Genomic DNA, 26,095 nt, shown 5'->3' with positions numbered 1-26,095 from the left:
CCAGTAACCTGTCACCCGCAGGTCTTCTCCAACCCCTCAGCATCCCAAATCGACCTTGGACTTACATAGCATTGGATTTCGTTACTGGAGTTCCCCTTTCCTCGGGTATGACAACAGTTCTCACAATTGTGGATCGTTTTTCTAAGGCGTGTCATCTCATTCCCCTCTGGAAGCTTCCGTCAGCCCTACAGACAGTCAAACTACTCACTAAACATGTGTTTCGTCTTCATGGTATCCCTCAGGACATTTTATATGACCGAGGCCCACAGTTCATCTCGCAGGCTTGGAAACAGTTTTGTTTAGCTCTAGGAGGTAAGATTTCATTGACTGCAGGTTATCACCCTCAGTCTAATGGTCAAACCGAAAGATTAAATCAGCAGCTGGAATCCACCTTACGATATCACACATCCACAAACCCCTCAGATTAGTGCTCATACCTACCTTGGGTTGAGTATGCATTAAATTCACACGTTTCTTCTGCTACTGGACGTTCACCTTTTGAAGCTTCCCTTGGTTATCAGCCACCCCTGTTTGCTGTCGACAAAAAGGATATCACAGTTTCATCAGTCCACCAACACGTTCGCCGCTGCAGATCCATCTGGAACTCGACTATCCAAACCTTGCACCGCACTGCTGGCCAAAACAAACGTTTTGCTGACCGGAAACGCAGGCCTGCACCTGAATACCAGCCTGGACAGAAGGTATGGTTGTCAGCATGTGATATACCCCTTAAATCCATGTCTAGGAAGCTTTCGTCTCGTTTCATTGGTCCCTATGAGATTGAGACTGTGATTAGTCCCTCTGCTGTTCGCCTTCGGTTATCTACTAGTCTTTGGACGTATCTCAGATAAAGCCAGTGGTCTCCAGTGACTCGTGTTCAGTGTTTTCAGATGGTGCTGGAGTTCTCAGACAGTGCTGGAGTTCTCAGGTGTGCTGGGTGACAGTTGCGTCTTATTCTACTGATTACTTTGAGGAGCACTTAACCAGGAGGCTGCCAGCACTTCGATGCCAAACACTAAATTTATGTCAGATCTATTGCAAACAAAATTACAAATGCCTTTTACAGATTTCTGCTACTTTTGCTTTTTTGTTACACTTAAATGTTTCAGAATATGAAACAAATTTTAATATCAATGTTTGACAAAAATAATTGGAATAAATACAGTGTGCAGTTTTCAGATGTTATTTTTGTCATTACGGCTATTTCTGAGACTCTTGAAGGGGACACAACCACGAGGACAACTGAGAGCGTTTCAAGGAATTTATTGTTGTGAATAACAACTGCAGGTTTAGAGGCAGGCAGAATCAGCAGAGGTTGTGGATCTTCACTGGAAGGTGAGAGGACAAGGTTACTGATGTCCGGACAGGGTAAGTTATCAGGGAGTTCTTTGGTGGAACTTACTGGGTTCGTGACTGGGACTTCCTGGAGGGAGGCGTGCTTCACCACTGAGCTGGGACCAGCAGTGGGTAGATGTGTGTGTGCAACGGCTTTGGTATTTCCTTTCCTAGGAGGAATCCTTTCTGCGGTCGAGGGGGGTGCCGTTGGAGGGTGGACAGGCAGGTGAGCGGAATCTTCACCGCTGCACGGGCAGCGGGGATGTGTGGGTCGGACCCGGAGCGGAGACTTACAGCGGGGCGTCAGGCAGGAGTCGTGTAGCTCAGCTGAGCAAACACGAGCAGGCTGGAACTCCAGGATCCGAACGGCTTCCTTAACAAGGTCTGCAGGACAAGGCAAAAACAGAGGACATCAAAAGGGGTTTTCTAAAACTAAACTTGATCAGCAGAGTTAGGTCAGTACCACGCAGATAGCGACAACGGGCTGACGTCTCCCTCCAGGTTCAGACTGATTGCGCTCTAATGGAGATCAGCTGTGCGGCAGCACCTGCCCGCCACACCCTGTGCAGAAAGGAGGAGAAAAAAAGAAACACAGCACACTATCTAACCGCACCCAGTCCGTGGATATGACAATTGTCCTTTATTAATTCAAAACAACTGCCATTAAGTGTTAAAAATAAATGAGTGCTTTACTTCACTGCGGAGAAATGTAAGTCCTTTCCAAAATTGTTTTAATTCAGCCACATTGCAGGGTTTTCAACTAGCAATTATTTGTTTAAGGGCAAGTGCTCAAATTCAATTCCAGTCTTTTACTAGAACACTCAAAAATCTTTTTTGATCTTGATATAGCAATGCAGGCCCAGGCTATCGTACTACCTCCACCATGTTTTACACTTATATGTCATCATATGTAACGGAATGCGCACCAGTCTGCAGAATATTTCCTTAAAAGTATTGGAGATCATCAAGATGTTTGAGAAATGTAAGATGGGCCTTCTGTGTTCTTTTTGGTCAGCAGTGGGTTTGGTTACATAACTCCCCCATGGGTGTAATTCTTGCTCCATCTATTTCTAATGTTGAATCATAAACACTGACCTTAATTGAGTCAAATGAGACCTGCGAAGCTTTAGACGTCGTGCTGGTTCTTTGTGTCCCAAAAGGCTTAAAAATGGTGTTATAACCCCTTCCGGACTGATACTGTAGATGTCAGAGTGTAAATACAGCTTTTAGTATTTACTTGGGTTACATCTAAAATAAATTTTATCTAAAAGATTTCAGACAGACAAAAACCAAACTTTATCATGTATTATATTATTTGTAGATTTGTGGTGGGAATTTAATTAAATCAGGCCTGCAAATATGTCTGTAAAAAGAGGGAGCACACACTGTCTCATAATTATATTGGACTTGTGTGTGACATTTTGGTCTAGTTTGGCAAAGCCTAAATGTGAACTGACCCTGTGAATGCTCAGTTTTCATGCAGGAAATTGTGTTAGACATGACAACACAACATTATCTAGAGCTAATCATACTCATCAAGCGACATCCTCTCTTTCCCAGTTTACGCTGCATGACATAATCCCTCTTTGTTCTCTTCCAACACAGGAGCCAACCTGTTCACAAGCCTTATTGAAAAAGTCTCTTTTCATGGTGTCCTTACAGGAGAGCATAAAAAAGATTTGGCTCTGAGATTAATTGAAGAGGGACCTTTACAAGAAATGAGACAGGGATAGTGTGATTGTCCCACATCTTAGCCAGATAATGGTGTCTTGGCTGCAGAGATCCCTCTGGAGCTGTCTCTAAGCCTCAGACAATGGGAAAAAAAATAACCTTTCCATATCCCAGCTGACACTGGGCCCACCCAGCACAGATTGGTGCCATTGTGCCATGCAGGCAATCTTAATTAGATTTGACGTCACTATCCTGCCAGCTGTATTGATCTAGGCCTAAGGTTTATCTCTGGAGATCACAATTTGTGAAGAGAAATTGCAGTTTTAAGGGTTTCCAACCATGGCTAATCAAGCCTTTCTAGGATTTCTTCTTCACTGGTCAGTGGGTAAGTTGTCGTTCATTTGTATCTCTTATGTTCACAGCAAACCTCAACTGACAAAATAAAATTAGTGAGGTATGTCTTTAAAGGTTAGACTGTTTTAGGAAGCCTGGTCAACCATCCAGTATCCTATAAGCCAAAATATGTTATGATTTGGGGTTTTTTGGTTTCAGGTTTTTTCCTTATATATTTTTCACTGCTCAAGTTTTGAATCATGCTTTTGTTTATTATTTTTCTGGTCATGTTTTAGTCGTGTTCATGTTTTGTCAAGTTTTGTTTGTATATTAGAGTCTCTGTTTTTGCCGCAGCCATGTTTTGTTCTGTCTGTCAATTAAGTTTATTCGGTTCACCTGCACCATGTTAATCAGTTTTGTTTTCCACCTGTACCATGCTCCATTTATACACACCTGTCCAGTTAGTCATCGCGGAAACATTTCTCATGCTCATGTCTTGTTCTCATGCTCATGTCTTGTTTTTTGCTCATGCCTTCCCGTTTGTTGTTTTGTTCCTGCCTCCTGCTGTGAGTGAGTTTTTTGTTATTAAATCTTTTGCACTTACCGTCACGATGCCTGCTCGTCTGCATTCTGGGGTCCAATATCAAGTAAACCACAACAAAATAACTGTTTTTGACCAAATGAACAGACTGAAGAGACTCACAATTTATGTTTTTCTTTGTCATATTGCTGACGTTTTATTTGCAAGAAAGTTTAACCAAACTGACTTAGATTTTACAGCTCGTTTTTAACAACGAACAAGTCAAAGTGCTTGATATTATGAAATCAAGACGAAAAATAAAAATAGAGGTCAAACAAATATCAAGAATCTTATAAAATAAACATGATTATCTCTAAATTTCACAGCTAAAACAAGGAGTACAAAGATATATTTAATAAAGATATTTAATAAATATTATATTAGCAACTTAATTCGCCATTTGTATGCATCACATATGAATGTTTTCACACATCCACCACCTCATAAAACCATTAAATTGGAGAGAAAAAAGTGTGTAAACATTAGTTAAAACTGGGCTAAACAAATAAATACTTAAAAATCTAAATAATGTAAAAACACAATGGATACAAAAGACATGAGACCATGTCAAGCTTGTAAATTTGGAGCTTAGTTTAATGAAACCAGAGACATTGTCTATGTCCTGCAGCCTAGCAGACGTCTGATTCTAAAGGACAGCGGAAATGCACAAAGAAATGACCGGAATCGACCCTAATCACTGATTGGGCAAAGGGGGGCTGTTTGCATTTTTTTATTAAAAGCTACTTCCCTGATGTTGGAATTATGATTATTGATTAATTAATCTTTATCAATAATTATAATTAAAAATCATAATTTGACTAAATTAATTTCTTAACCAAAATCTTCATTTATGAATCGAGACCAGAGATGTCTTCTGTTGTTGTAACTGTGGCTCAACGCCTTTGACAATTACAACTGTTAAATACTCAGTAATAATTGATAACTATTACCAGAGATGTCACTGTTTAATCGACCATTTCTACCGAAACGTGTGGAACTTCAACCTTATATTGACTGACGAATCACTCTTGCACAAAATAAACACAAAATGCCTTCTGTTACCAACTATGTGAATATTTATTAAATCACAGCCCTGATACACTCGCTCTTCCGATTTAATAATCTTCACCTACTTAAACATGCAAAGTTCTACACAAAAGGGGTAAAATATCTAACTAAACAAAATAAAGCAAAACAGCAGTGGGTGCGTATGGGATGAAAAAAGCAGTTATGGCAAAAATGATAATATGACAAAGTGGTGTGGTGGTGAGTGGAGGTGGTGGCACAGCTCCAACTGTAACTCAGTTATATTCAGTCATAAAACCTCCCCCAACTCTTGAGCAGACAAAGGGTTATAAAACTTTTGGCGGCAAGCTAGTAAGCAGTAAGGTTGAAGACAAAGAAAATGGTGAATTTCACCATGAGGTTATTTTAACAGTCCAGTTACACAGCGCACCTGCGCTTGCTCTCAGGTGTTCACCAACCCCGCAAAACACACACAAAGCTGGGTAGTGCAGCGGCCTCCAGACGTCAAACACGCCACGTGAAAGTTTCAATAAAAAGGTTGCATGCACATATCATTCAGAACACATTAGATTACACAGCGAATCTTATCGCACTAAAACCTCCTGTACCCTGCCCAGACTTCCTAAGAAAGAAATAAAAAATAAAAGATGGGTGTTACTTGTCGTCATCTTCCTTCTGAGTGGGGTTGAGAGAGAATGGGGTGGAAGTTGGAAGTTACTGTGCATCCACAGTTAACTTCAGGAAAAGCGGTCAATCTTCGTCCTCTGGCCTCCTTGGCGAAAGGGAAAATATGATCTGACCATCACAGTCGACTAGGACAAAACAAGGTGGCTCCTTGAAACTCCGTAGTTTTTTAGTTACGTGTTAAACTCACGTCTTTGATCGGCAAAGTGAAATTTCTGGCCTTCTTATTCCAGAAACCTCAGTTATGAATTCTTCGTTGGCCAACAAAGGAGAATAAATAAAATCCACTCGGGACTCTTCTCCAGGTGATGCTTCAGATGTTGGTAACCGTGTCACGGTCTCCAGCTGAAGGCAAATGGTCAAAATGGGCGCCTTCCTATATAGCGTCCTGTGACGTCAGACTTGGGGCGCCCTGTCATATCATATACGGGATGTGTAGGCACGGACTGTCCTGGATACAAAATGGCCGAAAACGCCAGGAGGCCTGGTGGCGTCCAGCAACGTGCAAATGGTCCAATATTCAGCAAACAAGTGGTCCAACACTGAACTAAATGAAGACATATATTTTCTTCTTCTTTTTTTTTTGTCTTTTTTTTAGCCAAGACAAGGCCAAATTTGTCTTTATCTGCATGCCAGATTTTTTTTTTCCCTTCCAAGATATTACATTTGAAAACGTTTATAATTTCAGTATTGAAAAAAAGTTTATTTAAATGTGCAGACCTAGTTTAGAATATAAAGTTTGTTCTTTGATATATAAAAACATCTGTAGACACATGTTCTGCTCATTGAAAAAATTTTCAGACATTCTCCAATGTGTGGGAGTACTGAGGGGTGGTGAAAGGAGTCAAGGCAGTAGGTCAACCTGCTATGTGCCACCACACCCATGCTATTCCCTCTTCTCCAACTGTACTGGCTCTATTGAAACCATTTCCCACTGCTCTAAGGTGTTGTCATACATTCTTTATGATGCTCCAATAATGGGGCAGAGGACTGGAATGTAGCTTGGAGGGGGAAAAGGGAGACACATGCAGCACTGTCAACATATCCCAGATGCCAGGGACATATTTGAAAATCGAAGCCTGAATGATACAAGTTTAAGAGGCAGCGTCAGCAAACCTGTTTGCGTCTGCCAGTATCCTGACAGATAAGCAATCTGCCTGCAACTTAACCTCAACCCTGACATAATGTGATTCACTTTCAACAAGACATGGAAAGATGGCTCTGCTAGAGTAGACTGGGAGTAAGAAGAAATCAATTTTAAACTTCTCTAAATAAACTCAATTTGTTGAAATCCTTTTTCCAAAAATCCGTAAGGCATAAACACATCAATATGGCAATGTTTGCAGATTTACTTTAACTATGTATTATTAATCATCAGGACTTATGAGATAGCACATTATATTAGCTTTTTCCTTTACTAACCAGGTAAGGCATAAATTAAGGCAACAGTCTGTCTAATAGCAGCTGTATGCTAATGCAGCAAACAAAGTCAGGTACACGGGCAGCCGCCACAGCTCCTCTGTAAGTCATCCTCCCCAGTGCATAGATAAAGATCTATGATAGAAGAAGAAATTGATTGTTTATTTCATGATTTTTGTGGATGTTTACTAAACAAATGCTTCAAACTGACACCAGGGATTGTCAGACAGCATGATTGTGAGATTTGATGGAGCTATCTAGATCTGTTCTGCTTCTGTAGAGCAGCTAATTTACCACAGTACACATAGACTGAATACCAATTAGCCCATCTGAGCATTCACAGTGGAGAGTTGAGGGTTTGCCAATTCTTTGATGATTGAAAACATTCCTAAAGTTAAACTTCAAGTGCTTACATCCATTGCATAACACAAATTAAAACAGAAAATAAGCATATTTTTCTCAGTTAAAATATTTCAGTGTCCCAACAGGTATTATATTTTAGATGTTTATTCTATGTCAGGAAATGTGATTTGGCCATGGTTTGAAAAAGGTTTATCATAGGCAACTTTGTGGGGCTGCTTACATTACACTATTATTTATAAGCAGACAGTTTCTGAGCAATGTTCTTATAATGTCTTAGCTGAATTATATAGTATTATTGTAAAAAAAATATAATACACATTACAGCAAAACTTTACAGTACTTATCATGTAGCTTTACTAACTACAAGATAGTCTTTGCCAAACACCAGTCTCTGAACCAGTGCTACACTTTCCTGATTATTATTTGTTAAAATTTCAAAACCATGTACCATTTTCCTTCTATTTCCTAGTTATGCAACAGTTTGTGTGTCTATCCCTTGAAATCCATTTGCTTACATGGAATTCAAACGAAAATTCAGAATGAAAGACTCACCCTCACCATCTCCACTGTCCAATGACTCTTCTGGCCTTCCAATCAGCATCCTGTCTGTCTGATTCTCCATCCAATCACCTTCCGACACCTTGTTTTTAAAGGACCTTCGGCTGTGTTCCTCCTCGCTTGTCAGATGAGCTCATCCCTCCTCCATCCCACCTCCACCATCTTCCTTCACATCTACTCTGGCTTCCTCGCTCCCTGGCCGCCAATCCACCACCAGTGTCAGATCAGGGGGAAGACATCTCTAAATCTAAGCCTTACAAACGTTCATCTTAGCTCATGTCATTCACAGCATTAATGTCTTCCTCCCAGGTCCGAGCGCCAAAGATATAATTATGTAATTTTTCATTATTAAAACGTTTCTAATTGCCAACCCTTTTCTTTGTGAGTCTTTTCAGATTGAAATGGACATTTGTTGTAACATGACAACGTGTAAAAGTTCAAGTGGTATGAGTAGTTTTGCACAGTTCTCTAACACTAATTCTAATTATATGCTAATAAAAAACAAGACCAAAAAACTCACAATGTGCTTGGGTTAAGACATATGCTCCAAAAGAAAAATAAAATGCTGTTACCATAACGTAGGCACTATGAAACATCAATTAGGAGCTGGAAGTGGGCCTATGGAGACCAACAATTAAAATGTGGTGTGTCCCTTGTTTATTACAAAAACAATACAGACAATAATACAAAAACTCTGACTGGCACAAAAATAACAGTTTGTTTGTGTTTCACATCTTTCTGTGGTATGTTTTAGTATCGCCTTTCTAGATTGGTGGTCACAACTGCTACATTTACACATGAATCTGTCAAGAGGTTATCACTCCCCTCATAAACATGGACAGCTCTTTTAATATCACCAGTTAGTAAATCCTAAATCTATTAAAAAAGATGGTTTGTAAAACGTCTATCTGCATATTGTCACTATGAAGAGCATCTGTTTGTAGATGTACTAAAATAAATACTAGTTGTGGAAATAAACTGGCTCAAAAGGAGGTTCAAACATCAACTGAAAGAGACATTTTTAGAGATGTAAATAAGTAGCACCAAGCTGGTTCTCCCTCAGTTTTGTTGAAAATGAATCATCGCTGTTCTTTGTAAAAACAGTTAAGAATCAACTGGTTTTACAATGACACCACCTTAGTGGAAAACCACCAGGATTTCACAACTTTCAACGAAGCTGTCAGTAACTAAAATACTTTATACTTGAAAACATTAAGAATAATTTTTAAGGTCAAAACAACCATGACAAACATGTATTTGGTCAAAAGCTAGTTGTATGATTTGTGTTTTATAACAAAAGGCTGGCTGGACAAACATCATCTGGCAACATCCGTCCTTTGGCATAGCAAGGTATAGTCTTACACGTTTTATTTTAATGATTTTTTTTAATCTAAGGAACATTGAAATAATTATGGTGAAATGTTATTCTGTGTACATATACGCTGTTTCACTACCTGACTATTGCTTTTATTTTTCAAATCCTTAAAGCTTCTCATAATAATGTAAAAATTACCTTTATAATGTAATCAACTATTATAGTGTTGAGAGAGGGAATCCGTGGTTCTCATTTAGGTATAAACCTATACCTGCACTTACCATCCTTCACTATCATCTTGTATTACTCACTTACTCCCTCAGTCATTGTCATGTGTACCTACAGCTGTCATTTATCTCACTCGTGTTCTCCATAATTTGTTGTAGCTTGTATTTGAACAGTAGGAATAATGTCCTCAGCTTGGTTAGCCCATTAATCAGCAGTCTACAAACATAGTTACTTTGGTAGCCTGGATGCTGAATGCACCTACGTGGACTCATGTACACACATGCTCAATGTGATATGTAAATACAGACAGATGCTCATGCATATCATTTGCAAGTCATTCCTTAAAATGAATAAGTGTGTGAAAATGGAACTCCTCTATAAACCAGGTGCATCAACTCTGTTGCTCTGGGTAGCACTGTGGTATAGGATTAGGGATAGGGTGAAGTTGCTCAATGCTTTGAGAAGACATAGTAATATGGAATGAGGGCATTTTCTTTCTTTTTCTTGACATGATCTTAGGAAAAAAAATAATGCCTGCTGGCTGCTTGGCACCTCTGCAGGACGTGAGCCGTCAGGGAATCCAGCCCTTGAGCATCATTCCTGTGCTTGACAGGGAGATGACACACTGTCAATCACATATTCTCTCTGCAGCAACCCATTCATGTTGATAGCATCCACAAGACAGCAAAGAAACTTCTCACTATCTTAATGTGACAGAGTAAGTGCTCTTTTATAAGATTTGCATGATCTGTTTGAAGGATTTGCTTTAAGGATGTTCCCTACAAATACAAATAGATGGAAAATCATAAAAGTGCCACAAAATATCTGCTAATCTGTGGTCTTAGTGGTGTTTGATGTGTTAAGGGGTAAAAGCTACATACAGGTTTGTGCAGGTTTTGTGCATCACATAACAGGTACAGAACAGCCCTGACCCTTGGAGGCATGGATTGCATTAGGCGCCTGAAGGTGTGCTGTGGTATTTTGTGCCAAGATGTTAACAGTAAGTTGCAAGGTGTCTCCTCCATTGATAGGACTTTTGTTCAGCACATCATACTGAGGCACAATTGGATTGAGATCTAAGGCATTTAGAGGCCAAGTCAACTCTTCAAATGTGTTGTTGAGCTATTCAAACTACTCCTGAACATGTGCTTTCTGGCAGGTTGCTAAAGGTGACCGCAGCGATCATGGAATACTGTTTCCATGAAAGGCTGAACATGGTCTGCTGCTATGCAGCTCATGTGCAACAAACTGCAATGTACTGTGTATTTGGACACAATCAGAACCAGCTTTAACTTCTTTAGCAATCTGAGCAACGGCAGCTTGTCTGTTGACTTAGATCTAAGTGCACCAATGAGCCTTGCCTGTTTAATGCTGTTCCTGCCTTGGACCTGCCTTGTTGATAGATACTGATTGGGAGTATGCCAAAATAGCTACAGTTTTGACAGTGTTGTGCCAGGTTTCTAATTTTAAGTTTAAATCACACAGTGAAAACTGAATAATTTCAGTTTCACTGTTTCACCACCTAAACATTTTAAACTAGGTTTACAGTATGACATGGACCTCATCAACATTCTTTAATAAAAGGTCCTTAAAAATACAGTGATCATATACCACACATCAATTAGTATATTGATTATGTCATTGTTACCTTTTGCAAAAAGCCTAGCGAACCTTTTTACAAGTCTTTATATCTGTCATGTTCTCTTCTTTCATAAAAAGTTTATCTTAATATGGCAAAATTCTCAATAAGGTTTTTTTTCATCCGTGGATTTCCCTTTTGCTAGTTGTCAGAAAGCAAAACAAGTCAGAAATGTTGATTAAAAGTTTGCCCACTAAGACCAGGTTTTAATTTTGGTAATTTCTGAAGAACGACAAGGTTCTCTAAAAATCTCCAGTCAGGACTTGTACAGGTCTAGGGTCAGGAAAAGGTCAGCAAACATCTCTGCTGACCCTACACATCCTGGTCGCAAACTGTTTAGACTTTTACCTTCAGGACGGCACTATAGCGCGCTATTTGAAAAAACTATCAGCCACAGAGATTGTTTCTTCTCTCAGGCTGTCTCTCTGATGAACACAATGAACACCTTACAGTCTGAGTAGTCAGCCTTCTGCTGTAAAACAAAATAAGCATAGTTGAACTTACATAACTTGCCTTTTCTTTTTTGTTTACATACAAAAAGGAAAAAACATTGGTTGCACATACACATACATGTACATACCGCTCCTTTATGCTTATTTTATTTCCTCTAAAGTAATATTTTTATGTATTTATAGTTAATGTTGGTACATTGTAAGCGTTGGAAACTGACTTCATATTCCTTGTTTGTGCACACAAACTTGGCCAATAAAGCTGATTCTTACAACTTAATACTACATTGAAAGGAATGCATTACTTACTGAGTTTTGAAGAGGTCCCAACCAGGTTGTCCAGTCATCACAATTCCACAATACCTAAACCACCGCAACTGACTCTTTGCAATCCAGAGAAGTGTCTCTACTTCAAGAGCGCCACAGATGACAGAGCTGCTTATGGCCTCGTTTGGTTCCGTTTACACTGCATCTTGAAATGCCCAGTTTTATTTAGCCCTGCAGTAGATCACTTCACTCTTTCTGGTTTTGTTTGCTTTTGTTAATTTTGTGTTTTAATTATAATGAATGGTCTTGTCTTCCTCTTGCCATTTTACCATGACTATGTCTGGTTTAAAAGTTGTGCTAAAAAAAACAATTTTTTGTGTTTGCACACCTAACATTTTCTGCTGTCCTCGCACCTTTCTGGATGCAATTTGAGTAGTGGGGGACATTGCCCATGGTCACTGTTGCTTTGTTCCCTAGAAACATGATCACTGTTACTGGGTTTCTGGGTTTTCTACTGTGGCTGACAGGTGCAAATGTGCAGCAAACTGCTAAACGTGCTACAAATGGCAAAAATGCGCTGCAAACACATAAATGATGCAAACTACATAATTCATGAATGATGACAATTCCAAAACACACAAACAAAAAACCATTGAAACAGAAAAAAACAATCCAAAGAAAAATGCTGCATTCACAGAAAACAGACAGAAGCAAAAGTTAAAATGCTGTAAATTCGCCCCACAAAACGGAATGTACCAGAACACTAGGGGGAGTCTGGCCACTAATATTACCTATGTAATATGCTGCTGTTCTATAATATTGTAAAATATTACAGCCACTTGTGTAAAAAAATACATGAGGAAACTGTACCGTCCCAGTTTCTTCTGGGCAATCCATTTAATGTCTTTACTGAGGGTCTGGTCCAATATGACTTGGTGGTCCACTTCTCTACTGGTCTGGTGCACTTTCGTGTTGTGGAGTGAGTTTGCAGCATTTTTGCTCTTTGCTGTTGCTTTTTCTTGTGTATACAGCATTTTTCTTTTGCTACGTTTTTGTACTGCATAGTTTTTTTGTGTTTGTGTGTTCTGGAGTTTGTATTATTTATGTGTTTTCAGTGCATTTTCACCATTTATTCTTGTCGAGATTCCTGTGATCTTTTATTCTATTTGTAAAAACACACAAAGACATAATTATATGCTATTTTTGGCATTAGGACTACCAACCATAAAATCAAAAATATAAATACTGAACAATATACTGTCTCAATACATCTAATTTTTCCCAAAAATCTTTTCTCCTTTCATTTCCATGATTTCAGTGTTGCACGTAGTCTCATGTTGTGAGGTGGATGCATCATTACATACCATACATATTTTATGTTGTGAACATTTTTTACTTTAACTGGCATACATAAAATGTTTTTATTGAATAAAATCCTGCCAACAATTTTCTTGTCTATTCTTTCTGAGTTCCGTCCCTCATGTAATTATGCAAGTATCCAAAAGCATGAGTCATACTTTGTAAATAAATGTCCCAATTTCCAAATACACTGTAGACATGATATATCTTTTCAACTAAGATTAATTCTGCCGTATGTTGATCTTTGAATAAGCCGATTATTTGAGCAGAGACAATATCATTGTTACTAAAGTCCTTTGTGTTTATGCTAATTATGATCTAATTCATCTTTACAAACACATTTTATTCTGTGATGGAATTAACTGTAAGACACTCTGCTAGCTTTTTACCCGTGCTTTCCAGCTAGCTCTTTTTGAGTCTTATGTTTTGGTTTTTGATGTTGTTAATTATGGATTTAGTTGCCAGAGTTTGCAAAAAAAGAAATGCAGAGCCTAACTTTATTTTTGTGAAACTATGTGGAATGTATCCATTTTTCATTATCATTGACACTCTTCAGTTGTTTTTGCAAGTAAAAGGTATGCATTATTCAGTCAGGGAGCAGCTAAATATAAACAGATTAAATTTTGAGTGTTTGTCAAAACCCTTCTCAGAAGAAAGTGTCAATGTAACCCAGTTTTGGGTGTGCCTCTTGTGCAACCATTTCGGCTCATTACACAATGAGGCTGCGGTATAAAGGGTCACAGATGCTTTAAATCTTTTTACTGTTTCTGTGCCATAATCTTTGTTAGACATGTTTTTTTTTCATAAATACAGGACCCCTTATGCTTGTTTACCTCTGGTAAAGACGTGTGGAAAGCGGTTCGCTTATGGTTTGAATACAAACCGGCCCCAATCCGAACCAAATACAAAAAGCGTACGTCTCTTTGGACATAAAAAGCCACCGTAGCCGGTAGCAAAGGTGTGTGTTTGTAAGGTAATCATACCTGATAAGCTCTGTGTTGCTTAGCAACGCTATTGGCTTGTTGTGGGACAAGGCACGTAGAGAACGTCGGCGTTCAGCACACATTCTCCGATGGGGTTCCAAAATTATAAATGGAACGTCTCAAAGTCTGTGTTGAATGAGCTGCTCTTGACCCTCACAATAATATTGCAGCTGTAATAATGGCACAAATATGCTGAACAGAGGTGCTGCACGCAGCACGTCTACAGCTGTTTTCCTACATTTCCGGGTCTGTGCTCTGTTCCACCCCGTCATATCTGTCCAATGGGAACAATGATCGTCACCCGCGTGGCTTTGTTTACAAGTATTAGTTCACTTGCAAAAAGTACAATGTGAAAACAAACCGCACCAAATGAAAAAAATAAAGTTCGCTTTTGGTCCGGACCATACAAGCGGACCAAATAACTCTCCTGGTGTGAATACACCCTTAGAAAAAAATCTTGTAGCTGTTGTAGCACTTAAGATAGAATATAAAATATGATACTATTATTGATTTACAGATATGCTATTGTTTTGCAGTAGTTTAACAACAAACCAACAACCAAACATCTGAATCCACATTTGTATCCATAAAAATTGGTTTAATATGTTGGACCACTTGTTTGCTGAATATTGGACCATTTGCACGTTGCTGGACGCCACTATGCCTTTCCAACGTCATCGGCCATTTTGTATCCAGGACAGTCCGTTCCTACAAATCCCATCGGACTCTACGGCTGATATGACGTGGCGTCCCAAGTCTGACGTCACAAGACTTCCTATATAGCCTTCAGCTGGAAACCGTGACGCGGTGACCACGCAACTGAAGCATCATCTGGAGAAGAGCCCCGAGTGGATTTCATTTATTCTCCTTTGTTGGCCAACAAAAAATTCATAACTGAGGTTTCTGGAAAAAGAAGGCCAGAAATTTCACTTTGCCGATCGAAGACGTAAATTTAACACGTAACTAAAAAAAACACGGAGTTTCAAGGAGACGGATCGCCACCTTGTTTTGTCCAGTCGACTCCTGATGGTCGATCATGTTTTCCCCTTTCGCCAAGGAGGCCAGAGGACGAAGATTGACCGCTCTTCCTGAAGTTAACTGTGGACGCGCAGTAACTTCCAACTTTTTTTCCCTCTCTTCAACTCTGCTCAAAAGGAAGACAACGACAAGTAAAACTCATCCTTTATTTTTATTTATTTCTTAGAAAAAGTCTGGGCAGGGTGGAGGAGGTTTTAGTGTGATTAGATTCGCCATTTAATCTAATGTGTTCTGAATTATATGTGCATGGAACCTTTTATTGAAACTTTGATGTGCTCTGTGGATGTCTGGAAGCCGCTGTGCTACCCAGCTTTGTGTGTGCTTTGCGGGGTTATCTAACACCTGAGAGCAAGCGCAGGTGCGCTGTGGAAGTGGATTGTTATAATAACCTCAAGGTGAAATTCACCATTTTCTTTGTCTTCAACTTTACTGCTTACTAGCTTGCCGCCAAAAGTTTTATAACTCTTTGTGTGGCCACCCCCGCCCAGAGTTGGGGGATGTTTTATGACTGCATTTCACTGAGCTACACTTTCTGGCGGGCTGTGCTCCCAAAGCTTCGTTCAACACCATATTTCCTTGTCATATTATCACTTTGGCCATAACTGCTGGTTGATTCCATACGCACTCACTGCTGTTTTGCTTTATTTTGTTTAGTTAGATATTTTACCCCCTTTTTGTGTAGAACTTTGCATGTTTGATTAGGTGAAGATTATTAAATCGGAAGAGCGAATTGTATCAGGCTGTGATTTAATAAATATTCACATAGATAAGAGAAGGCGTTTTGTGTTTATTTTGTGCAAAATTGATTCGTCAGTCAAAATAAGGTTAAAGTTCCACACTTTTCGGTAGAAACAGTCGATTAAACAGTGACATCTCTGGTAATAGTTATTAATTATTACTGAGTTTTTAACGGTTTTAATTATCAAAGGCATTGAGCCACAGTTACAACACCAGAAGACATCTCTGGTCTCGATTCATAAATGAGGATTTTGGTTAAGAAATTAATTTAGTCAAATTATGATTTTTAATTATAATTATTGATAAAGATTAATTAATCAATAATCATAATTCTAACAAATATAAGAAACATATCATGCTCTGGAAGATGTTATATTCTTTCTGGCATTAAAAAAAAAACGTTTGGTCCTTGTCATGAAGCACTAATGTGATGACTGCATATGGTATAGTACTGATCACAGACAGTAAATTGAGATTTTCTGTCCAGATGCACACATTCTAGTGCATCTTATTACAAATCCATCTATATAACAAGATTCTGCAAATATAATAAAATGGAAGCACATTTGACCTCGGGCCATTTTTGCTAATTTTTTCCTTTAATGGATGCCTATTAGATACAGGACCTTATTATTATCTGATTGTTGCATAGTAGTTGCTGAATGTAAATTTTTCTTCACAATTTTGCAGTTCTGCATGCAGAGTAGAAAATCATTTCAAATCTAATTGACGCTGGAGAAGCAGCATAAGGTCTACCGTATACCGAGGCTGGGCAGTTCCAGATCTGCATGTTTTAGATTTTTAGCTGTTTGATCATACTTTAATCATATCAAGTGCTCATTAGCAGGCTCCTGCAGAATGAGTTTCTTCTCTGTTGGACCAGGCACACACCTAAAGCTCCACCTGTCTTTTAGTCAACTTTGACCGGCTTCCCTGTCCTAACTGAAGAAAAGCATCCCCACAGCATGATGCACCCATCATTATGTTTAACAGTGAAGAGGGTGTGTTCAGGGTGATCTGCCGGGATTGCCATTCTTTGATAAAAAACCACATTTGTAGAATGCAGTATTAATACTTGTCCGATTGACAGACTCTTTCACCTGAGCTATGGGTCAATGCAGCACCTCTAGAGTGGTCATTGCCAATTTTAGGTTGTACATCAGACATTTGAAGTTTCACCTTTCAAATTCAGATTTTATGGCTACAAAGCTCAAAGCTGATTCTATGTATTACTGAATTGCAGATTTGCATGCGTCTGATTAATGCTCCCATTGCTTTGCCTGTCAGTGTAGGTGGATAGCCATGACTTCATAAGTTTGTAGCTGTGCCATACTCTTTCCATGTTATTGTTTGATATTTGAAAGAACAGCCCCTCGTGAGATGTTCAAAGCTTTGGACATAATTTTTATACCCAACCATAACCCACTACTATCTCTAGCCTGTTTGGCGTTTTCCTTGGTCTTCAAGAGGCTGGTTGTTAACTAACGTTGTCTAGCAAACCTCTGACATCCCCACTCTCAGCTGTTGTATTGTGCGTCCAGAAGAGTACATGTCATTAACTTTTCAATAAGTTTTTTTTTTATGATTGATATTTTGTCAAGAAAGCTCTACTCTATGGTGCATATTTATGCCAACGTTTTTTTAGAAAGCCCTCCCCATAGTACAAATAATCAGCTTTATTATTTTGAATAACAAGATCTTTCAGAATGTCTAACTAATCATTTACTTCCCATTCAAAGGAGAGCATACTAGAGTAAACCACTGTATGTTTTTCTGCTTTACGGTCATATTGGCCGGGTCAAACTCTCAAAGGGTGCCAAGCTAACCCATAGAGGAAGGAATAGCTGCTGTTCATTTGAGAATGACAAATATAACACATTTTCCTCACCTCAGTAATGGATTTATCCTTGTAGCTTTGACAAGTTGCTGCTGACCTTGACACTAAGCAACTACACCTGGGGGTCAATCGCTCTCTTTTCTTTTCATGGAAAGTGGAGAGTGCTTTGTGAGGGGATAGGTGATAAGTGATTCGGTTGTCAGAAATTATGATCATATAATACAGGATGATTTTGTTTCAAAAAGTAGTTATTTGAAACAAAAAGGCTGTTTGAGCATGAGGTAATCTTTATGTTATAATTTTAATTGACGTATAGACATGTTACATGTAAGACAACAACCTTGCTAATAATTGATAGCTTGATAATTAGAATAATTGTTTTTGTATCTGAAATATTTTTCAACAAGATGACAACATCATTTTATTGAATAAAAACTTTTTTAAGAGTAGGAAGACCAATGTCCAGTGAACACATCAATTTCAGCTTAAACAGATTATTGTTTGCTGAAACAGCCTCCCTCCAATCTCCGTTTATTCCTCAGGCTCATGTGCTAAATCCCAAACGGGATAGCATTTCTCCTGCACAACACTAGGCAGCGGGGCTCATCTCAGCCCAACAATAAAGAGGAGGACAAATGGGCTGATGACCTGACGTGAATGAGCACAGATTGTAAAAGACAAATAAGATCAGGACAGTGGGTGGACGATCATGCCACTCAGACAACAAGACATTCAGTGTGAAGCTACAAAGGCAGGATATGGAGGAAATTGTAGGTTGTGCTCATAAAATGCCCAAAATATTGTTTTTTTTTTAAGCTGCTTTAATTTCAGCATTTCTGCACATAATCAAGAGTTTCCAGTGCTTATGATGAATAATGGTTTAATAATTATACATGTTTACCAATAATCTGTGTCAATGTCTTGCAAACTTTGCTTTTAGGAGTCATTTATTGAATTTACTGAATGACAGTATGATAATACCCAAACGTCCAACAAGTAGCTTTTACACTTGAGGACGCATTAGAAACTAATAAGAACATGTCCGTCTGTGATGATAATACCAGTTTTAAAAGCCTCCAGTGATGTGATACTTGTTTCCAAGACTTCCAAAGTTTTGCAAAAGAAAGTACTCCTGGTCCAGAACATCCAGAGGGGATTGCAGCAATTTAATGCAGTCAGCTTGACCTCCATATATATCTAACTTCAAACTTTAATGATTTGACCTCTTCCTTTTGGTATATCTAAAGTTCATAGGAACGTACAGCAGTTAGATCTGCTGGACCTGACAATCTCAAGTCTTTCTTTCTTAGATCAGGTGGAGATTCAACAGCAGGACCTCCATGTTACATCTTAAACCTAACTCTTTCTGAATATACGATTCCCTGTAAATGGAAGTCTGCCTACGTTTTTCCTCTGTTGAAAGGTGGTAATCCGCCTGTAGTAAACAACAATAGACCGATCTCTAAATTCTGTGTCTTTTCGAAAGTTCTTGAAAATGGGTTGGGGATCAAAATGTTCTTAGTTTCAACCCGTGACCAAGCTGATGGGTCCTCTTCTTCTTTCCTTCCTGTCTTAAAGCGATTGCCTTATGGTTCCTTACCAGGGCTATTGTGGTTCACAATTTATGGGAACAACTTGTGTGATAACTTGTCTGATGTTATGTCCCATCTTTCTACTGATGATATAATTAGTTATTATTAATCTCTTTCAGTCTCTCAATCACTTCAAAAGTTCTGCAGTCTGCATTTGACACCATTCAGGCCAGTCTGGCTTAAACTGGTTTTAAATGCAGATAAATCAAAAGCTATGATGTTTTATAATGGCAAGCCCCTCCCACCTCTTCTCCAAAGCTTGTCAACTGCTCAAAGGGTTGAAATTAAATTTTTGAGATGCTCCAAATATTTAGCTATTCTGATTGATGAGAATTTATCTTTTTAAACCTCATTTGGATTAACAGGTTGTTAAAGTGAAAACTAAATTGGGTTTCTCTTTTGGAAACAAAATGTTCCTCCACTCAACTCAGCAAGGACTTGATCATTTCTACCTTTCTCCCCCTCATAAATTTTGGAGATTTGTTATTCATGAACACTTCAGCCCAGTTTTTTAAGAAAATGGATACTGTGTATCATTGTGCTCTATGTTTTAGGACTGATTACCAGTATATCACTGTACTTTGAATGCTATAGCAAATTGCCCATCTCTACCTTTAAGCAGACTCTCTCACTGGGTGCTTATTATCTACGAATGCATTCCGGGGCTTCTTCCTACATATTTATGCTCATTTCTATGTAGGAAACATGATCAGGACATGATCTGAGTACAGGTCCCAAAGGTCAGAACTGAATTAAATAAACAAATTGTCTGTTACTGCTATCTGAAATAATATGCAATACGACTTAAAACTGTCATCTCCTATAACTCTGGGGGCATTTAAGTCAATTTTAAACGACGGAGACATTAGCTCACTTGGCTCTTGTAACTGCCCAAATGTTTAAAGCTATGTGATATCTGAAGGGTATTTTGAAATTATTGTTTATGTATTTGGTTTTGTTTTTGGTCTTGTTGTATGTTTTACGCTGCTGCCTTGGCCAGGTCACTCTTGGAAAAGAGGTTTTATCTCAATGAGTTCTTCCTGATTAAATAAAGGATACTACTACTACTTACCCATTGTCATTATATGCACAACTGATGTTTTGTTGTTTAATTTAAGTTAAACTGTAATGCATGTAAGTGGATGTAAATCATACTAGATGATTGTATGTATTTGAACTGAATTTGGATCCAGGTGAATTCCATACAATGATGTATAAATTGAACCTGTGTGTCTTTGAATTGAATAGTTTTTCATATGTGTCTTAAATAAGATAAATTGCTTCTCCCCACCAGGTGAAGGTTAGCAAAAAATCTTTTCATATTTTTACATCTGTTGCACATTTCAAATAATGACAGTTAATAGTTATTTTATATCACAGCATGTTGCTACAGCTTTTTTTCATTTACTTCAAAAGATTAGACAATGATTGGTTTCAACAAGATTCTTCAGTCGATGCTTGAGTTTGCCGTGTAACATGTATTTGAAAACTGGTGGTTCACTGATGAAACAAAGAATTAAAATCTGCTGTTTTCAGAACAATTGTCCTTGACAACAGTTTGATAAAAATCTCTGAGATATTCTATGTGATGCACCCATAGATGTACCTTCAACATCCTTGCTGGCTGAGTGAGTCAGCAGCACAGAAAACACAACCACAGTTTCAGCAGATTCTGCATCACATTTGATAAAGGGGACACACGGTCAAAGCATGTTCAGCTGGAAGTGTCAAAGTATTGATCTGCCATCAAGGAGAAAAACATTGTAATGCTTCATCACGTACCTGTCTCACCGGATGAAGAGAAGGTGAAAGAGATTTAACATACAATACTTACCTTTTCCATTCCAGTCTCATGTGTTGTGTCAACTGAATGGTGCTGGAGGATAAACACTGAACCAGCCTGGAATGAGCTTAATTCATCTCCAAAACCTTTCAATAAGTTTTTTTTTTATGATTGATATTTTGTAAAGAAAGCTCTACTCTATGGTGCATATTTATGCCAACGTTTTATAGAAAGCCCTCCCCATAGTACAAATAATCAGCTTTATTATTTTGAATAACAAGATCTTTCAGAATGTCTAACTAATCATTTACTTCCCATTCAAAGGAGAGCATACAAGAGTAAACCACTGTATGTTTTTCCGCTTTACGGTCATATTGGCCGGGACAAACTCTCAAAGGCTGCCAAGCTAACCCATAGAGGAAGGAATAGCTGCTGTTCATTTGAGAATGACAAATATAACACATTTTCCTCACCTCAGTAATGGATTTTTCCTTGTAGCTTTGACAAGTTGCTGCTGACCTTGACACTAAGCAACTACACCTGGGGGTCAATCGCTCTCTTTTCTTTTCATGTAAAGGGATAAACACTGAACCAGCCTGGAATGAGCTAATTTCATCTCCAAACTTTTTAGAACCCCTGATAAGGATATGCCAAAAACCTTTAAAAACTGGTGAAACCAGATGTTTAAATACACTATATAAACAGGCACATTTTTTGATACTGCCAAAAATTAAATTAGACTGTAAGCGGTGTAGTCTGACTTAATATTTAGCAGTATAAAAAACAGTATATAAGTGGCAATATACAAAATAGTATATACTGTATGTGCCGATTGTTAAAACAATGAGGCAGAGCATTTTTTTTTTTTATTTCTTCAAATTAAGACGTTTAAATAAATTTATTCTATATTCTAACTGCAGGACATGGGTCAAATAATGTGGGTATCCTTCCACAAGCTTCACAAGTTTGCAAGAATTCTGGCCCAATCCTCCAGACAGAACCGGTGTAACAGAATCAGGTCTATCAGTCACCTTACTCACATTTACCTTTTCAGCTCTGCTCACAAATTTTCTATGGGACTTGAATCAGGGTTCTGAAATGGCCACTCCAAAACATTATGTCTGTCTTCCTTTAGTCTCTTTGTAACTAATGTGGTGGTATGGGTTATTCTCTTTTTGAAAGACCCATATGTGCCCATGCTTTAACTTCTTGGATGATGTTGTGTTTCAGTATTTCTACATAATTGTCTTTCCTTATAATGCTGTTTTGTAAATCTGTTTTGTGAAGTGCACCAGACCCCCATGCTTAAGTAGAATGCAACTAGACTTCTTTTCTTGTACCTTAAAAATGTTTCAACACTCATTCAAAAGGCTTCTTCAGTTTTGAGCATGGTTGAAATTAACAGGTTTAGAAGTTGTAGTTGAAGTGGTGTTCAAGTGTGTACTATTGTTATGACAAGTCTAATCTGAAAACAAATTATTTAAATTTCTTTTCACGAAAGGCCCATCCTTTTCTTTTAACATAGGATTTTTTTCACTACCTAAAATTCTTTCTAAGGCTGAATTCTTCGGCATATGAGATAATGTCACTGGATTAAAATATGATTTTTAACATATATTTACCTAATTCATTGCATGAATCCTTACCTTAATGTAATGAGTAAATATAAGATATATTTCAGTCTGTGACATAAAAAGTAAAACATTCACCACAGTTCCCAATTTCTATAACAAATCCACAAAAACACCTGGTTAGCTTGTGATGCTTATTGTATTAGCGGCTACTTTCACCTCTGTGACCACCGTGTTCTGCAGTCAGCCGTCTGTGAATGGGAATTTGTCTTTATCATCGGCTTCTGTAACAAACAAACAAACTGCAGGCTTTTGTGTGAAGCCATGCGCAGGGGAGAAGCCAACAGCAAAATATTATTATGTATTAAGACGGATTGTCATATGACAGCAGGAACCAAAAGCAACATTAATCTCTTTGTTTGCAGCCTTGCCTCCTTCAAACTCATTGTGAGCTCTGGGGACAGTTTGGATGTCTGTGCGCACAGAAATTAATCTGTGGCAAGAAGCATGATGTGGCCTGGATCTTTATTTTTCCACATGTAAAGATGTGTCTCGACAAAAACTAGCTCTGATTAAATCTTTAATGCACCTCTTTTAAAAGCAACTTTGTTTAATCCATATTGACTTATCACTGTCCTTTATGATGAATCCAAGCTAAAACAAATGCCCCTTTAACAGAGAAGTGTTAAAGTAAAAGTCATTTGCTAGAAGGGAGGTCATTTTCAAATAAAACTTGTACTTTGTAAACCATCAAATTTAAAAGGCAAAGTTATTTGACTGCAGAAACACACAGACATAACACAAGGTTGTCACGTCAGGGCACACAGGGACCTAAACGTCACATTGGTACAGCTTAGTGATGGAAACAGAAGATCAAAGTGACAGCCCAACATGCCTGAAAACTGTCTTGTAATGCCACATGCAGTGTGATCTGAAACCCTCACCTCAGACAGCAGATTTTTGAATGAAATAAAGGCTTATTGAAGAACATTAGAAATTTAAAAACATTCTGAGGTATTTATTTGGGTCATGTCTAAACTTTAGCTACTTAGTCAGATTGTGTACCACCCCAAGCTTGTTCAGGATATTTGACAACACAGTTATAAAAATGCAAAACATACACACTGGGAGCAATTGTGACTACGGCAGCAGTGCAAAAAAGCCTCTGTAAAAAGGAAATAAAAATACATTATTCCCTAAAAGACAGAGGTAAAGTCTGATCCAAGAGGATGTGTGAACAGAAGCTAAAGTCAGCCTGTAAAAAATGTTGAGAATAACTAACTTTTGGAAACACCTATGTGGTGGGGTAGTCTAAAGAAAGTCAGTGAACCTAAAAGTTCACAAAGTAAAGTTTTCATTTTTTTTAACATCTACAAATTTTGTTGGTATTTTAGGTAATAGAGCAATAAAAAGCCATGTAGGCAGTGGCACCGCTAGGAGGGTGGGTGCGAGAGGGAATAATATCGGCCACCCCCCATATGTTGGTTTGACTGAAGCTAGGTTGTCCACGTGTCCACGAACGCACCTGCCTTTTTCGATTACCAGTGAATGCAGCATCAAACAATGGCTAGAGTTTGCCCTGCCTTTAATGCTTTAAGTCACAGGGGTTGGACAATGAAACTGAAACACCTGGTTTTAGACCACAATAATTTATTAGTATGGTGTAGGGCCTCCTTTTGCAGCTAATACGGCATCAATTCGTCTTGGGAATGACATATACAAGTCCTGCACAGTGGTCAGAGGGATTTTAAGCCATTCTTCTTGCAGGATAGTGGCCAGGTCACTACGTGATACTGGTGGAGGAAAATGTTTCCTGACTCGTTCCTCCAAAACACCCCAAAGTGGCTCAATAATATTTAGATCTGGTGACTGTGCAGGCCATGGGAGATGTTCAACTTCACTTTCATGTTCTTCAAACCAATCTTTCACCAGTCTTGCTGTGTGTATTGGTGCACTGTCATCCTTATACATGGCACCACCTTCAGGATACAATGTTTGAACCATTGGATGCACATGGTCCTCAAGAATGGTTTGGTAGTCCTTGGCAGTGACGCGCCCATCTAGCACAAGTATTGGGTCAAGGGAATGCCATGATATGGCAGCCCAAACCATCACTGATCCACCCCCATGCTTCACTCTGGGCATGCAACAGTCTGGGTGGTACGCTTCTTTGGGGCTTCTCCACACTGTAACTCTCCCGGATGTGGGGAAAACAGTAAATGTGGACTCATCAGAGAACAATACATGTTTCACATTGTCCACAGCCCAAGATTTGCGCTCCTTGCACCATTGAAACCGACGTTTGGCATTGGCATGAGTGACCAAATGTTTGGCTATAGCAGCCCGGCCGTGTATATTGACCCTGTGGAGCTCCCGACAGACAGTTCTGGTGGTTGAGGTGCACATTTAATTCTGCCGTGATTTGGGCAGCCGTGGTTTTATGTTTTTTGGATACAATCCGGGTTAGCACCCGAACATCCCTTTCAGACAGCTTCCTCTTGCGTCCACAATTAATCCTGTTCGATGTGGTTCGTCCTTCTTGGTGGTATGCTGACATTACCTGGCTCTTGATACATCACAAAGACTTGCTGTCTTGGTCACAGATGCACCAACAAGACGTGCACCAACAATTTGTCCTCTTTTGAACTGTGGTATGTCACCCATAATGTTGTGTGCATTTCAATATTTTGAGCAAAACTGTGCTCTTACCCTGCTAATTGACCCTTCACACTCTGCTCTTACTGGTGCAATGTACAATCAATGAAGACTGGCTACCAGGCTGGTCCAATTTATCCATGAAACCTCCCACACTAAAATGACAGGTGTTTCAGTTTCATTGTCCAACCCCTGTATGTGACCACACAAAGCTGCGTTCTGACAGCAGGACTGCGATACGGTTTTCGAGCTCACCCCTAGGGGCGTGGCTGGTTTGTGATTAATGTTAAGAACATATGTAAACAAAGCAGCAAGCATCATCAGAAGCTGAGTTTGGATGCGGTTTATGTAATATCTTTGAGAGTGTGCGTCTACAAGACTGGTGAGTTGTGTTCACTGTTCTATGACGATGATTTGTTACTTAGGTTTGTTGTTCCCGACATTTTCTGTTAGCTCTTTAATAGAAGATATGGCTAACAAAGAAAAGTTTGGTTAATTTTATTATATTTAGTTGCCTTTTTCTATCTTGATCTCCAAATTATAACTGATTGAAACACAGAACTGAAGTAATGATGGAACGGTATTTAAATCCTATAAAGACACACAATAAGAACACAAAGATGCCGACTAGAGAAGTTAAGTAGCAGATGTTTATTTCTTTGGTGCTTGGAC

This window comes from Girardinichthys multiradiatus, chromosome 14 (assembly GCF_021462225.1).
Source record: "Girardinichthys multiradiatus isolate DD_20200921_A chromosome 14, DD_fGirMul_XY1, whole genome shotgun sequence".
Taxonomy (NCBI): Eukaryota; Metazoa; Chordata; class Actinopteri; order Cyprinodontiformes; family Goodeidae; genus Girardinichthys; species Girardinichthys multiradiatus.
The sequence above is the reverse complement of the archived record's forward strand: the minus strand, read 5'-3'. Positions refer to the sequence as shown.